This window comes from Syngnathoides biaculeatus, chromosome 4 (genome assembly GCF_019802595.1).
Source record: "Syngnathoides biaculeatus isolate LvHL_M chromosome 4, ASM1980259v1, whole genome shotgun sequence".
Taxonomy (NCBI): Eukaryota; Metazoa; Chordata; class Actinopteri; order Syngnathiformes; family Syngnathidae; genus Syngnathoides; species Syngnathoides biaculeatus.
In genome coordinates this window covers 3,308,446-3,320,661 of record NC_084643.1, presented here as the reverse complement: position 1 = coordinate 3,320,661, position 12,216 = coordinate 3,308,446, and the positions used below count along the sequence as shown (strand labels likewise).

General features: G+C 47.6%; 1 protein-coding gene across 3 annotated transcripts in view; it reads right to left on the bottom strand.

Moving 5' to 3' along the window:
• The window catches only part of LOC133499229 (tetratricopeptide repeat protein 28-like), a 207,264-nt gene that overhangs the window by 149,093 nt on the left and 45,955 nt on the right, over positions 1–12,216 (bottom strand). The window lies entirely within an intron of this gene.

Sequence of the window (12,216 nt, the reverse complement as noted above, 5' to 3'; positions counted from 1 at the left end):
CTCTCGCTGCTCTTACTGATCCGAGCGTATCAAATGTAAATGAACCCTTTTGATGTGAAGGAAGAGGAGTGATGCACAAAAAGACTGCGTAATGACGCCGTAACTTTCTCGCCGCACGAACGCCAAAAGTAGAAAAGTTGGCGTAATGAGCGTAGCGTGGCGCCGGCCGCTCCATCGGGTTACGGTAGTTTCTGGTCACCGTGGTGAAGGGATTAGTCCAGTCCACTCCTTAAATCACTCAGACTTTTGATCAAAGGGGTTAAAGTGGGATTTGGGTAAATCTGCCTCGGTAAAACAGGTGTTAATCACCTAAATGAGCCCGATAACACAGAAAGGCCTCTCTTTCAACTCAACACCTGACTTACGGGCTGGAAAAAAACACGTCTCACTTGCGGGAAAGCGGCAGCAGCCCGAAAATGAGTCGTCGAGGGCATTGCTCCCACGGATGCGCGGGACGACTTCATTTCCATGCAGCTCGCGTTTGGAGAGGGCTGAGTCAAACATCTGTGCTCCCTGCCTCCTTTGAAACAAGAGTTATGCAAAGCTCCCTTTAAAATGGCCGAGCCTTCATTCAGGGGAGACTGACGGGATGTCCTCGGGCGGCTGAGGCGCGTCAGAAGAAGCGAGCGCCAAGGGGGTAAGAGAGGCGCTCCGGTCGCTTCTCGGCACACTCACGACTCATGCGGGGCTCTCCGCCCACGCCGAGGAGCGCCGTCTTTGCCGCTTTGACTTTTCCACTTGCATCATCTTCATACCTGCTCCGGCTCAGCCTCCTGTCAAGAGTCCACCGGAAAACGTTTCATGAGCACTGGGACGGAAACTCCACCACTGGGGTGCACGGCTTCACTTCTGAAGATAGCTAATTAGTAATAGCATGTGGGGTTCCTTTGGGGGGGGGGTTAAGCAACGGCTTCCGACAGAGCCCCTGTCTGCCACCACAATCACCATTTGGCCGACGGACTTGCCCTCTTTCGAGCCTCCAGTCCGCAGGTTGGCCCTCGCCATCTGCCTCGCCGGGAACAGCCCGTCTCGCCGCTGGACTGCTGAAGACCGGAAGGCGACCCGGGGAAGATCGGGCCCCTCCCCGGGATGGACAGGAAGAAAAACGGTCAATCAAGGAGACATGAGGGGCGACGTGAAGACTAATGGACGATGGGCAAAGTCTTCGAGACTTCCTTTCAGAAGCTGCAATTAGCACGACTCAATGACCGATGGATCCTTCTGCCACCGCCTCCGATGTGTGTGCGTGCGCATACTGTAAGCGAGCATGTGTGCACGCATGAATACAATCTTTTCTCAAAACGGTCATGACAGCCCCCAGCCTGAATGAAAGCTTCATTTACCCACAAGTCAGCAGTAATTTGCAGACCCGCAGCAGGACTCCCGGTCCAGACGACCTTTCGGAAGGTCGGTCTCGGAAAGACGTTCCTCGATGAGACTCGCGCGTGTGCTGCGGGAGGATTTACAGTACTGGGACGATGATGAGCGAGATTATTGCCTTTACGCTAAGGCCATCTTTAGTATCAGCTGACGAGTAGAAATTGCAATTTGAAGAGAATGCGTGTGGAAATGAACTGAGGGTTGTAAAGCTTCAATACATAAAGAAAACAGCATACCATAGAAATCCCGTCGCCATGACATTGACATGTAGAAATATGTGCTCAGTGCTCCTTTTTTTGCACCAATACCGGATGGACTCTACTGAGCTGCATCCGCCTCACTTTGCAGCAGTCGGCTTCCCACTTGAAAATGGAGGTCACGGACGACCGTTGAACCACACCGCGTTGGACGCATCCCTTGAATGAGGCACGTACATACGCTAAGGAGATTGATTTTGTTTGGGGAGAGGTTGTGGGCAGAAAGAAAATCTCCCGTCGCGGCACAGTGGAGACTGTGGAGCGGAATAGTGCGCTGTGCGGGTCCGGCGTTAAGCCTTTTCGACCCGATTTCCACATCCGAAGCGTGACAGAAAGCAGGAAGAACGCGATCCAGTGGCTGCCCTGGAATGTGCAGCGCAACATTTTGCTTTATTAACTAAATAAGGTCCCAAAATTATTCAGAAGACAACTCGGTATGATGCCTTCCACAGCTAAATTATCTTTGTACTTTAGCACAAGCTGTGAAGTGAGAAGCGCTCCGAGCCCTGCACACAATGAAAATGAAAGACCTTCACATGTCAGCCGGAGAAGGATAATTAAAGATAAACTTCTCTGATATTGTCAGACTAAATGCAAATTTCACTTTGAAGCCAGAGGGCAGCTGAGAGCAGCAAACATCAGCAATTTTTGCCAGTAGGTGAGTCTCTTTGTGAGCCTCCTCCTTCCACTCTCTCCATCTCTGTCTCAGAGTCTCACCCCCCCACCACCACCCCGACTCTGGCCGCGACTGTCCTTTATCCTCATTCTATTTCATGCCTCGTCCTTCCCGTGCCGGTTCCTCATCCATCACCAGCCGCACCCGCGCTCGCCATCCCCGGTCAGATACAAATATAGCCTTCAGTGGGGCTGCTGACACACACTCGTCTGTGACTCATCACTTCATCCCAGCACGTTTGGCATTCGTCACGTCCGAGCGTCGCAGTCGGCGAGCGACCGGGGGACATCACAGCAACGGTGACTTCAATCAACCGTACTTTTTTTTTTTTTTTTTTTTGTACCGCTGAACTGTCTCATGCCCCCCTGTCACGTCATTAAAAAGGAAACTTAACTAAATGCCACGCAATGTGATGACGTTTGCAGTTCTGGCAAGACCAAAACATGATCTGATGCTGCAAAAGTTGACAAAGATTTTCAAAGTTGTTCAGAGTGACGCTGATGCGGGTTCCGCTACAGGTTCCAAATGCTTCAAGTACATGTCATGCGGTCACATACAAGGACAGAATAAAAATTGTACCACAAGGGGGTTGATTGAGAAGCCGTCCGAGCACTAAAGATCTTTGTGAAACCTGCTACACCAACCACCGGGCTGCAGACCTGTACCGGTCCGTGGATAAATTGTTACCGGGCCGCCGAAGTAACAATTAATTAGTCAGAGTCTGAAAAATCTTTAATTTTGAAAAATGACCGACCGGATTCTGTAGGTTACATTTCGGTCACTTGAGCGCCAAATTTACCCCCACAAGCTAGGGGGAAAAAAAACACATCTTTGGGAATTTTCTTTTCAATGGGGAAAAGGCCCAGTGAAGAGATCGAAGAAGAGCCTCCAACTAACACGCTCCTTTTTGGGGAGATTTGCGAAGAGATGGACGCAGATACTTCTCTTACACACGGAAATAAGACCCAGAGGGAAATCCCTCACGAGAGTGTTTAAATTACGAGAGCCGCTGCAAAGATTTCTCTCATTTGCGACGTATTGTGAACCGGGGTTTTCTGGAGTGACAGCTGACAGGACCATCTCGTTGCGGACAAACAAGGTCAGGGCTTCCATTGATTTAGCGTTATGGTGAGTTGAAATTTCCATGCACTTTAAATTCATTTTCATGGCGTATCTGTATCTTATTTTGAAGGATTGTTTAAAAAGTTACGCTAGCGACCGGTTAAGAGAGTGCTCGGGCTGCAGTCGCCAACAGAGGGAAATGGTTCAAACTGACACATTTATTTCAGCTGTTGAAAAACAACATTCATAGAGTGTTTATTTTATTTATTTTATTATTAGACTCTTATTTTATTATTCATTGTCATTGTAAGGGTGGGTTAGCTGGAAAGGGTTGGCCTCACAGTTCTGAGGTCCCGGGTTCAATCCCGGACTGGCCTGTGTGGAGTTTGCATGTCCTCCCCGCGCCTGCGTGGGTTTCTTCCGGGCACTCCGGTTTCCTCCCACATCCCAAAAACATGCAACATAAATTGGTCACTCTAAATTGCCCTTAGGTGCGATTATGAGTGTGGCTATTTGTCTCGATGAACCCTGCAATGCCCGCCCCTCCCCCGACTTGACTGGTCCGCAGTGATAAAAAGGTTGGGGGGACCCCTGCTTTTGGGTACTTTAGGCGTTTGCATTTATTTACAGTCAGAATGTTGCAGTTCCAAAAGATGGACAGCAAATTGGAAGCCACTGAGCTTCCCAGAGAGGGACTACTGACTCTCCACTCTTCTTTCTTCTTTTCCTTTCGGCTTGTCCCATTAGGGGTCGCCACAGCGTGTCATCTTAGATGAACGCATATTTGTTTGGCACAATTTTACGACGGACGCCCTTCCTGACGCAACCCCAAATCTTAAAATAAGTTCATGTTCACTCCAAAGCAAAACAGTTGCAAGTATTTGCTCGCGGGTTGTCTTCTACCCAACTGGCACAGACTGGATTGAGACTTAATGATTTGTTCACAATGGTCTCATGATCGAACGCGTCCGTCCACCGCAGACGGAAAAACACGTGGATTAACGTTACGTTGCGGCCGACCACCTGATCCAGCTGTCTTCTATTGCTCGAAGGTTTCTTATGCAACGTTTCATGCGACATCTAAGCATCATCTCAGCATGAAAACATGTTGCAAAGCGTCAACATCTGCGTTACCGGAGACCGTCTTTTAAACTTCAATTACCTCATCTGTTTTAGGTGGAAATAAGGAGTTCAAAGTTGACGGGCGGGAAACAATGATGGCGAGAAAAATGTTTTCCGTCAGCCGCGAGACGCGGCGGCTCTCATCCGCCCCTCCCCTGTAAACAAGCCTCGCGTAAAGGGCCACACCGATGATGTAATATTGGTGCAAGGCGAGCTCTGGAGATGCCGAGATCTCGCACAGTGTCCAAAGTGCAACTCACTCCCCCGTCTCGGAGGGGTCGGGCATCCGTCAAAATGATCACGGAGGAACGCAACAGATGTGACGATGCTTCGTGGGGATCAATCATCCGTCGTCTTTCATCACGCCCTGCGTACGTGCGGCCGTAATAAAGATGACGCCATGCGGAACTAATGTCGGACTTTGTAAGTGATACACTCATCATCCATCACATTAGGTGAACGTCTACTTTATAATGAAATCCAATACAAGAACTGTATCTGAAACACTGCTCCGGAATCTGTCTGTATTCATTTAACAAAATCTTGATTTCATGTGGCTGCACTTTGTAATGATGTATTTTCTGGACCCTTTTTTGGTGCCAATAACACCTCACAGGATGACTCAGTGCAGTGTTGAATAAGAAAAAAAAAAAATCAATGTTTAACAAAATGTTACATGTTTATCTCTCAGACAGTGTCAGTCTGAATGAATCACTTTATTGAGTAAGTGCAGTCTAGCTAATGTATAGTGCCTAAAAGTAAAAGCGGGAGGAAAAAAAGATTGTCTGGTTTCAGCGTCACAGTGGATCACACACGAGTAGGCTGCATTAGTCGAGGATTAGGCACTCATTAACATCCCAAATGAATTTAATAACGCTTCGGAGGAAAATCGAATGGTAGATAACTGCCGTCACAGCTTGATTCGAAAGGTGTGACACTCGTTTACGCACTCCACTTAGGAAAAACGCTTCGCAACCGCCGCGCTCGAGGCAAAAGCGCCGCAGGAAAACAGAATCACAACAAGAAGTCGATTTAAGGATGAAAAAGGGGATTTTCCTCATCAGATGTGTTCAGGTATACCTGCTCAGTGGCTTAAGGAGAAAACCTTGAAATGGAAAAAAAAAAACGTGACTTGCCTAAAGGTAGACAAAGAAAAAGCCAGAGCGTTGGAGCCAAGCGTGACGCATTGTGAAGATACAAAACTGCTGTGGGGGCTCGCAGTCTTAAGTGTTTTTGAGTCTCTGCGGTTTGTACCCGTCACCTGGCACTCGAGCCTAAACGGCTGCATCTGATCATGAAAGTTGGGGAAAAACATGTCATCTCACAAATGTTACGGGGTCAAGCGGTACGTGCATCATCGTGTCCAAGAACAAGCCTGAAAACAAAACGGCCGCTTGACAAACTCTTGATTTCTGATGAACCTTTAACGATGCAAGTGAACTGGAGCCTAACCTGGCTGACTTTTGGCCGAAGGCGACTTGGCCTGGACTGGGCTCTAGAAAATCCTCACAAGTACAGAGAGAACTTGCAAACTCCACACAGGAGCCGAAATTCAATGGCAAACGCGTTTAAACGGTTTTCCATGAAAAATTCACTGATTGCATTGTTTGCGGGTGTACCTAATGAAGTGTCCGACCGACCTACTGTGTATGTGGCATGAAAGCGGGCACGTGAGTGGCATGCAGTGTAATGCCCGCGTGCCGGAGGCGGAGACGCACTCGAGGCTTCTTATTATGCAGAGCCACAGTTTCCGAAAGAGGATAAGTGGCACGGTGGCACTATCGGCCCGTCCAGATGGTACGCAGGGCGGCTTCGACGGTCCTCAGCAAGCTCCCCAGCTGCAGCGTCACCCGCCTCAAATCTCCGTGACCTACATCTGCTTGCCCGACCCAAAAAAAAAAAAAAAAAAAGAAGAAGAAGCAAGTGGACACCTTCGTCTTTCACATTCCATTCGACGAGAACGCTTCAAGAGCAAGATCGGTGTCATTCTTTCAAGTTTTGTGGATCCTGGAGGCCTCCACCTCCAGAAATTTTGTGCTGTTATTATTCACTACCCAGGAAAGAAAAGCTGTGCTTAGTAAACGTTATCAACACATAATGAGTTTGTAATACAACATTGTACGTTTGCTCTTTGATGTACAGTGAAGAAAATAAGTATTTGAACATCCTGCTATATTGTACTTGTAACTTGCAAAGACCAAAGAGCTATCCAAAGACACCAGAGACAAAATTCTACAACTCCACACGGCTGAAAAAAGGCTATGGAGAAATTACCAAGCAGCTTGGTGAAAAAACATCCACTGTTGGAGCAAACATTAGAAAATGGAAGAAGCTAAACATGACAGTCAAGCTCAATCGGAGTGGAGCCCCATGCAAGATATCACCTCGGTGGGACTCAATGAGCTTTAGAAAGGTGAGGAATCAGCCCAGGACTACACGACAGGACCTGAAAAGAGCAGGGACCACCGTTTCCAAGGTGACTGTTGGTAATAAGCAAAGATGTCATGTCATGGTTTGAAATCATGCATGGCACGGAAGATTCTCCTGCTTAAACCAGCACATGTCAAGGCCCGTCTTAAGTTTGCCAACGACCATTTGGATGATACAGAGGAGTCATGGGAGAAAGTTTTGTGGTCAGATGAGACCAAAATGGAACTTTTTGGTCATAATTCCACTAACCATGTTTGGAGGAAGACAAATGATGAGTTCCATCCCAAGAACACCATCCCTACTGTGAAGCATGGGGGTGGTAGCATCATGCTTTGGGGGTGTTTTCTGCACATGGGACTGGACGACTGCACTGTATAAAGGAGAGGATGACCGTGGCCATGTATTGTGAGATTTTGGGGAACAACCTCTTTGCCTCAGTCAGAGCATTGAAGATGGGGCGTGGCTGGGTCCTTCAACATGACAATGACCCGAAGCACACAGCCAGGAAAACCAAGGAGTGGCTCCGTAAGAAGCATATCAAGGTTCTGGCGTGGCCTAGCCATTCTCCAGACCTAAACCCAAAAGAAAATCTTTGGAGGGAGCTGAAACGCCGTGTTTCTCAGCGACAGCCCAGAAACACGTCTGATCTAGAGAAGATCTGTGTGGAGGAGTGGGGCAAAATCCCTCCTGCAGTCATTGCAAAACTGACGAACAACTACAGGAAACGTTTGATGTCTGTAAAAGGCTACTGTACCAAATATTAACATTGGTTTTCTCAGGTGTTGAAAAACATATTTGCAGTTGTATCATACAAATAAATTGTGAGAAAAATCAAACATTGTGATTTCTGGATTTTTCTTTTTAGATTGTATCTCTCACAGTGGACATGCGCCTACGATGAAAATTTTAGACCCCTCCATGATTTCTAAGTGGGAGAACATGCAATATAGCAGGGTGTTCAAATACTTATTTTCTTCACTGTAGAATAACACACTAACGTGCTCATTTAAACTAAAATAATTAGAATGTGTAAAACACTACAAATGGCGCATAAAAGTATATGTGTAAAGAGATTTTAGAAGCCACAATTGTACCCGCACATCATAGTAAAAAAAATTAAAGAAAGAAATAAAAAAGGACGCCTGGCATGGAGCCTGAAGGAAAAGGAAAAGACAACAGCTGCCACCCAAAACATGTTAGCATGGACGGCACGCTGGCAAAATGTCGCCTGCCGGCGTCTGCACAAACAACCTTTCACGACTGCGCTCAAAACATTTGGCACTTTGGGGTCGAAGGCAGATTGCGTTTGACCGAATTTCCGGGCGATAACGTGTCACATGCCTCCTTCCACGCCCGCTGAGCCCAAAGAGACTTTCTCAGAGCATTATTATTATTCTTATTATGAGCACACAAGACAACTTCAAAAGCTTTCATTCCAGCACAGTTTGCTGGGAGGAGAAGCTGGAAATGACACCGTCTGGTCTTGCACTCAGTTGAAAAGATAAAGTACTTTTCAAACTACTGGAGTACAGAGGTTTACTAGCCCCATTTTGAAGTGCTTTTTATTTTATTTTATTTTTTTAGCTAAATGAAAAAGGTGGCGCGGGTTCAATCTAACTAACATACCTAACTTAACTGGCCCCACCTGAGTGGATTTCCTCTGGGCATTTCCGTTTCCTCCCACATCCCAAAAACATGCATCCATTGGAGACTCTAAATTGCCCGTAGGTGTGATTGTGAGTGTTGTCTGTCTCCACGTGCCCTGGGATTGGCTGGCAACCAGTTCAGTGGATACCCCGCCTCCTGCCCGTTGACAGTTGGGATAGGCTCCAGCACTCCCCGTGACCCTCGTGAGGTTAAGCAGCAAAGAAAATGAATGGATAGATAAAAAAGGTGGCGGCACGGTGATGCAGCTGTAAAGCATTGGCCTCACAGTTCTGAGGTCCCGGGTTCACTCTCGGACCACCTGTGTGGTGTTTGCATGCTCTCCCCGTGCCTGCGTGGGTTTTCTCCGGGCACTCCGGTTTCCTCCCACATCCCAAAAACTTGCAACATTAATTGGACACTCTAAATTGCCCCTAGGTGTGATTGAGAGTGCGGCTGTTTGTCTCGATGTTCCCTGCGATTGGTGGCCAACCAGTTCAGGGTGTACCCCGCCTCCTGCCCGTTGACAGCTGCGATAGGGTCCAGCACTCCTTGTGAGGATAATCGGCACAGAAAATGGATGGATGGACGTTCTAGACGGCTTTTCCTGACTTTTTAGACTTTCTAATGAAAGTCTGAAATTTTTGTCCCATCACCAATCGGTATTTGGAATTGTTGGTAACTCTTGATAAGCCGTCGATGCCGCCACACCTCGTCAGTGGAAGTGCGACATTCGTTTGGTGATGAGCACGGTTGTGTGTGTTTCGTTTTGTTTTATCATTCTGGCCAAGTGCTTTTAACAACGCTTTTCCTCAACAACACATTTTTCCCAAAATGTACTTGGGAGATTTCGAGTTGAATTAATCCAGTGTTGGTAGCAACGTGCAATTAAGAGCGGCTGCAAATTGCCACATTTGCACACGTCGCCCGCGGAAGTCATCCGCAAAAGAGAGGCCGACGCTGCTCGCTCTTCTAGAAGCCCCCACGGGGCGACATAAGGCAGTTAATGCACAGAAGGGGGGGGGGGTGAAAATAAATAAAGAAATAAATAAACGCTGTTGGCGAAACTCTATTGATGTGTTTGACAGCGGCATCTGTGCAGCTATTGATTGGGTATTGACTGCAACCTCCTTTCCGCCGCTCCCCCCCCCCCCCCTTTTCTCCACAGGCATTCAAAGCACTGGAGGAGAAAAACGCAGGGCGTATTTACTGGCAATTCGAAAGGACGTGCTCTCAAACGCGCCGTTGCGGGTATCGATCGGCGAGCTTTATCTACACGAGCGTCTAAGGAGGAAAATGAAATGAGGGAGAAGACACAAACGGCAGAGTCATCATCGACTCAAAGTTTCTCCCCCTCCTCCACAAAAAAAAAAAAGTGTTTCTCAGTGAGAGGCTTGAAAGGAGACACACACAAACACAGTGCCTCCTGCCGGGTAGCAGCTGCAAAGCCTCTCGTGTGAGCAGTTTGGGAGGTGGTGCAGCTTTTTTCCACCTTCATTTAGCGACTGAGTTAATATAATGTGGCTGCGACGTGCACACGCCTGCGTCCCCTCACCCGTCCTCGAGACCAAGCTGGCGTTTTTACAACGCGCTCTGCGAGTCTCTCAGACTCACAACAACAGGCGACAGGAGCTCACCAACTGGCGTGTGAAATCAAATAGCGACACGCGGCCAGATGAAATATAATAAGACATCACATTACATCGGTGAGAAACTATATCATTACCATGGCAACTGCGAGGCGAGCCGCCGAGGGGCTGGCACAGCGTCAAGAAAAGGAAAGGCTGAATGGGAGAAGACGCTCAAGCCGCGATTCCCAACAAGCGGTTCATTCCAGAACTGGATGGAACAAGAGACGTGAACTGGCCTGTGGGGTTTGTACCTACGTGCTGTGACGAACGGTATTGCATATAAGAAAAGACAGCCACGGTCGCCAGTGTACTTTTCAGCCATTCATAGAACACACTCGCTGACGTCATGCAGTCTGCCACCTGGCCACGCCTCTTAAAGGCACACGCCATGCATGTACACGGACACTAAAACGCGTACAGTATTTTCTTGACGTTTTATGCTTGAAATTAGTATTTTGATTGAAAACAACCATCCATCGGTTACCTGAGCCGCCTATCCTCACAGAGGATATGCCAGAAATCTTCAGGCAGGAGGTGGGGGTACGCCCTGGTTGCCAGCCAATCGCAGGGCACACGGTGACAGACAAATTATCACAATCACACCTTGGGGCAATTTACAGTCCCCCGTCGATGCATGATTTTGGGATGTGGGAGAAAACCGGAGTGCCCGGAGAAAAGCCGCAGGTCCAGGGAGAACATGGCGGGTCCGGTCCCGAACCCCGGTCGTCAGAACTGTGAGGCAGACGCTCTCACAAGTCGTGCTGCTTGAATTAAAATATGTTTGAAAAATGTTTTTAAAACGTATTGTTAGATTTTAGTTTTATCATGCATTTGTTTATATTATTGTCCTGTGTGACCTGGAGCATGACCCAGCGACACCGTGAGGAGTGATGCACTCCCTTGCTGACTTCAAAGCAGATACTCCTCAACACGATTGTTGGAAATATTTACTTTAGTATTCGTCTTTGTATTGGGATTGCCATCTGTTCCTCAGTTTGAATTTGTAACCTTGTAACCTTTAGTCCTGAGAAACTAATAAAAAGGGGGACACCGGTAAGGCTGACTCAGAACGGCTGTTGGACTTGCAGCTGGTCAGCCAAACCTGTTTCTCTCTGTGCGGGCCAAATTGAAGACCTCTTCTGTCCCTTCATTTGCATATTTAGTCCAGCGGTTGGGTTTAAACCTGACAAGTACTGCACATAATACTACTATACTGTAATGACATTCTTTCTGTTTAACGGTTTAAAGTGCGTGGCTCAACAAACGACGTAAATGGCCACACATGTCCTTCAAAACACCCACGTGTTGAAGGTCGGAAAATGTTGAGAGGAACAAAGCTTGAAATGATTCTCGCCAAATTTGAGATAACAACCTGTCAAAGGTATTTGCCAGTACTTCTTCCACAATGCCCAAAATGAATTGCACAGCAATATAGGCCAAATCCTGGTGAGCCCGGCTCGTACATGGGCTTCCAAAATCTCGTCACGTGAGCATTCTTTTAGTAAATAAGAACCTCTTGTGTCAAGCTGTGCCTATAGACTGTTTTCGACTGACGTCACACACCTTCCGATTTAGAACGCGGGCGCCATCTTGGTTTGGTGAATTCACGTAAACACACGTAACTAACCAGGAATCATTTGAGAAAGTCGTATGAATTGGGGGCGCACTTCGATGTTATCGGTTGCTCAAACGCGCGTTGTAAAGCGTCTTTCTTTCGACTCCCAGCTGTGATCAAGAACCAGTGCGAGAAAACGGAGGAGTTAGCAGCCAAACGGCGACAATTGCCCTGTCTCGCATTAGCAGAGCCGATCAAGCAGCCAAGCACAATACTCATGTGTGAATGCAATCCATGTCTACAAAATCTGTATTTTCCGTTTCATGATCATAAGTTTGCAAAAACCAGTTACCGCACCACTAGCTGTTTCGTGAGTAGAGTTAAAAACGTAGCCGTGGAAGTGGAGAAAAAGGTGCGGACTCCACTTGGGACTCGTCCCGGTCGAACCTCTCTCTCCCC